General features: G+C 28.3%; 1 protein-coding gene across 1 annotated transcript in view; it reads right to left on the bottom strand.

Moving 5' to 3' along the window:
• Positions 1–3,368, bottom strand: part of LOC111682239 (myosin-G heavy chain) — an 82,685-nt gene extending 79,317 nt beyond the window's left edge. The window contains exon 1 of the mRNA XM_046952954.1: positions 3,008–3,368. The gene's annotated coding sequence lies outside the window, so the exon portion shown is untranslated. The remainder of the gene's footprint in view (positions 1–3,007) is intronic.
• Between the last annotated feature and the right edge of the window lie 2,036 nt (positions 3,369–5,404).

Genomic DNA, 5,404 nt, shown 5'->3' with positions numbered 1-5,404 from the left:
TTTGGTACTTTTTCGTTCTTCAAAAGGTACAAAAGGCTTTAAACACATCATGGTGAAGGGTATATAAGATTCGGCACAGCCGAATATAGAACTCTTACTTGTTTAATAATATTTATTCACACACAAATTTAGTTATATGTAGGAAGTAAACAAAATTAACTACTTTTTCAATGATTTATATTTTTTTTAATGAATTAACAAAAATAATTACAAATATTCATATGAAATCCAAAAAGCTTTAAGTCACATTGAACAAATTTTTCAGGAGAAACAAAAAAACGTCTAAAATGATAAATAAAGCAAAAATGTTCAACATTTTCTGAAGTTAAAAGCTTATTTCTTATTGACAAATTATTATTTGAAGAAAAATTTGCGGTTTTTGTTTTACTCTTGGAAATATGAATCTTACGCCCTTGAGAATTTGTTTTTTCTGAAATCCAAAAGGATTTAAGTTACATTAAACAATAAAAAGTTTTAACATTTTTAACTAAATTCAAATCGGTTTTTGTTGGTCAAACAGACTTCTTTGTTTTCATAAAAATTTTAAGAAATTGGGATGTTTCTTTGAAAAAATTCTAAAACTGATAAAATATTCGCAAAAAGTGCCATTTTTGTTTCACTTGATAACAACTTATAAAATTTCACAGTTTCGTAGATAAAAATTTCAAAAGAATTTGAAAATGTTCATGAATTTTAAGGTTTGGAACATAACTTTTAAAATTTCTTTGATAGGGATGTTGATTTTAATTGCAGAAGTGTAAAATTTAGCAGGAACATGTATCTTTGATTTCATATGATGAAATATTTAATAGGTAAGATAAGATATTTGAACTACTTACTATCTTCCTATTCACACCACTTGTTTCTACATAAGTGAATGCCCCTGCTGTAACGAAATATGTAAAGTGAATTGTATATGGAGCCAACAGAGATAAACATGTATTTAGAAAGTCAAACTGCAGATATCGAATATTCTTCCATTAGCAGGATTTGATAATTTAGTCACTTGAGAATAATCGACAATAAAAGTGATATTACTTGCTGAAAAGGGAGCTTGCAGAAGTTAACCATTTGATGCAACGAGAGCAGAACAACAGAATGGGTGGGAGAATACCACAGGGTCATTTGAAATATTTGTTCAATTCACAATCGATGTTGTAGCGTTGTATGCGTAGTATGTCAACAGCTGCTACAATAGTCGTAACAATGTTGATGGTGAGTTATATTTAGAAAATCTTACTGCATATATCGAATACTCTTCCAGTAGCAGGATTTGGTAATTTAGCTACTCAAAAATATGATATATATAACGAGCGAACTTTTAACCGGGACTATGAATGAAATACAAAATATTGTTTATCTAGGAAAATATGGAACTATATTCATCAAAGTTTGCTTATATTACTATAATATTCATCTGAACATTTTGAGGATAAAGGGCGGATTTTTATCTGGGGAGCTTGAAGCCCCCACATGAATTAAACAGAAAAAATAGTTATCTACGAAACTATTAGATCTAGTATTCTCAAATTTTATATGAATAACTTTGACATTCATCTGAACATTTAGAAAATAATGGGCGGGATTTCAGTGAAGGCCTTGGCACCACATATATGATTTAAAAACTGTTAGATAATTCAAATTTTTAATAGATAGATAGAAATTGGCGAACTTGCTATAATTTGCTTGGCATCTCTCATATGTAACACATTGTTAATCTAGAAAACTATTGTGGTTGTAATTTTCAAAATCGTTAAGTGGGGTTTTTTATTTATACTAGAGGGTAAAAAAAATATTGTATATCCCAAGGCATTAGAATAAGAATTATTCTTTAAGACTAAAGGTATATATTAAATTTTAGCTAGTAAGAAGTAAATATATCATTAATGTATTATTTTAGAATTTAAATTAAATATATTGTCATCAAGAAAAATTATAGTAAAGCTTTAAGAAAAATTTGATAATTTAGTAACGAAATAAATAATTTTTTTGATTATTATGTTTTAGCTAGTTTATTATAAAGTTTAAAATGTGGAATCAAGAAAATAAATGAATTTTAAATTTAAAGAAACTAATTTGTGTTATTTCGCTTGTTTAATAAATAAATTACCTTTTCTCAGTTTATTCCTTAAATAAGATTAATCCATATTTATCGAAGTTGTGATGTTATTATTTCTGAATATTCAAATAAATTTAAATCTTTTGAAAGTCAAACATTTCTGTCAATTTGTAAGAACACTATCAGCATATTATAATTTATCTCTTTTTCACAGCTGTAGATGTAAATTTAGTTTTCAAAATATAGTTTTTAAGAAATATCTCATATGTCACTTATTTTCCTTTGTACATCCTGTATCTTAACAGATAGCAGAATCGATTTAGAAATGTATGTTTGCCCTTCTAATCGTCCGTCTGTCTGTCTGTGTGTATGTTGAAATCAGTTTTCAGATGACCCCAGATATGTAAGCGATTCGAATCTATCAGACATTCTTTAGGAAATAACTTTATTTAAAATCAGTGTATAAATAATGTAGATAGAAATAATAAGCAAACAACAATGTTTCTAACCCGCATTTTCTCAATGCCTTGATACAATTTATCGTAACGATAAAGTGACAGTTTGCATACCAAAATTATTTTAACAGGCAAAATATCTACCGGTTAAGCGATAACCGGAGGTTGAGATAACGGGCCTAAGACTTAAGTATAAATGTATATTCTGGGTTCTTACGATGTCCACCTTTTAGTCCTTAGAAAGCACGACAGAGTCCAAATGGAAGCAGATAGTGTACATATTGATGCAGTCTGCTTGGTATTGAAAGGGGCAACATCGATCCAAGATTTTGCCTAGCATCTATATAAGGGGACTTTAACTCTCACAACTATTTGACATCTATACTTAGCAGTAAAATTTCTTTAACTCCCTTTGAAATTCGGAATTAATATTAATTGAATGATTTGATGGTGAGTAAATAAGATTCGGTATAGCCGAATATAATAGTCTTACTTGTTCTTCATTCAGCTAATATTTATTGATTTTATTGCAATAAAATTTGTAGAGACTGCTCTTGTAACGCATCATGGTGAAGGGTATTTAAAATTCGGCATAACCAAATGTAGAACTTCTACTTGTTTTGCTTTAATAACCTTTATAGTTATTTTTCAAAAATAACTTATATTCCACTAAGAATTCAAATTCTGTTTTTAATAATTTATTTTTCTGTTTACCAACACCATAACGATTTATTAATTTTTTTCAATTTTCACTGAAATTATATTTTTAATTTTCGGCGTAAATTTTACGTCTTTTCAAAACTTTCAATCTTCTTTAAAACCGCCTTCCGAAAAAACCACAACCGTTCGCCAAGTAAAACAATCGTCTTCTAAATTTGTCTCCAATGTTAATGGAACATCTTTCAAGTTGTATTATTGTTGGAGCTGCAACAAAACCCTCAACATGTTGAGAGTTGTAATCATACAGTTGGCAGACAACCGTTTGCCAACGAACAACAAACACATTCTTCGTCTTCTAAGTTTGTCATCAATGTTAATGGAACATATTGCAGGTTGTAGTATTGATGGAGCTGCAAGAAAACACTCAACATGTTAAGAGTTGTAATCATACATGAGGCAGTGCAGCAATTGTAGTTTGAAAAGGTCTTCAAGTTTAAGGTCATATATTGTAATAAGATAGAGAAAAGAGAGAGAGAGTTTTGATACGTAATTGAGAAGTGATAAATCAGTTTGTAGAGTTGAAATTAACGGTATTGTCCATGATATCCGTTGTATAATAATTGGAACAGAACTGTTCTTTTTAGGAATAAAAAGTATTTCCTTAAATAATGTATTAAATTTAATAGAAGTTGCAAATTTTATACGTTTAAGTTCAGTTTTAGAAATGTTGATTTTGTTCTTATATCATATTAAGAGCTTAAATGGTTACGATAACTGATATTCTGGTTCCTAAGTAAAAACTTGTTATTATAATAAAATGTAATATTTATTTATATGAATATTAAAGAAATAATTGAAAAACTTAAATTCCAGCTGCTGAACTGAAGATTTCTTTTAACTTTTTACTCTTTAAAAAGTAAAAAACGTTATTTTTGATAGTGGCAGTTACAAATCGTGGCTGAAGTGGAACTAATTGACAGACAATACTAGTTCGATGTCGCTTACAACGAAGATACTTTATTTAACTGAATATTAATGATGCATTCCTCATGTTGCATTTAAAATTGTTGTGGCAATGTTGTTATTGTGTTGTATATTATTTTATTATGTTTTCTTTTCTTATTTATTTTGTGTACAAATATTCGCTTTTCGTTTCAATTGCAGCCCATGTCTCTCAAAATATGCCACAATACTACATTGTATGTGCAACATGTAATACATATTTATGTTTTATGTTAATGTGTTAATTATAAATTCATTTTATTCATTAAAAAAACACAAAATATTTTTTAATAGTTGTAATTTTACTTGCAAATCAATATATTTTGCACAATGATCAGTTATTCATCATTTTTGAAGAAACCGTGTTCTCAAAAGCTCGAATAGTTACAATTTAGAAAAACAAGTGATATTTTGAAAACAAAGACTAAAAATAACTCGGCCACAAAAGTAATTAAATTGTGAACCAAATATCTGTTAAAAACGTTAACAAATATTTTTAAAAATTTGGACAAGTTATTTTCGGTCTCTTTTTGAAAATTACAAACAGGTTTTTCCATTAATAATAAATTTTTATATAAAGGATAGATCATAGTTTGAGGCAATTTTGTATTGTCATTTGTTTTAATACTGAAAACACAAATTGTTTCCAATTTTATTTTGAAATCAAAAATGACCCGATTGCAACCATATTCAATGGGTTCCTTGCTTGACCAAAAATGCGCCTTACTTTCAAAGTTTACATGGAAATTCAGCTAGACAGACGGACATGGCTTAATTGAAAATAATACCATTATGATCTGTATTTTGCAAGGATATTTTAGTGCAATCCAAACATTAGCACAAAAACTCATTTTTATTAATATTGCTTACTATTGATTTAAACTCCAAAATTATGCCGACTTGAGGGCACATAGGTTCTTATTTCATGATATAAGATTAGCACAATATAAATTTAGACAACATATTCCAAACGTAAAATTTTGTGTATATACCTTAACTTCATTCACTTCCATTCAAGTTGCTCAAGATTAATTTGATGTCATTCCATGACAAAGTAGAAAAACTTTTGCAATAATAACTAACAACATTTTGCAGAAGAAGGCATGAGATTTATTTGTTTTCGTTTAATTTGTCGTCCATCGAAATGATCGTAGTGTACTCGCTAACCGTATTTTACAACTGTGATATTCACATTGCAATACAATGCCGCTAAATCGTTTTAAGACAT

Source organism: Lucilia cuprina, chromosome 2 (assembly GCF_022045245.1).
Source record: "Lucilia cuprina isolate Lc7/37 chromosome 2, ASM2204524v1, whole genome shotgun sequence".
Lineage (NCBI taxonomy): Eukaryota > Metazoa > Arthropoda > Insecta > Diptera > Calliphoridae > Lucilia > Lucilia cuprina.
This window is presented reverse-complemented; position numbering and strand designations above follow the sequence as displayed.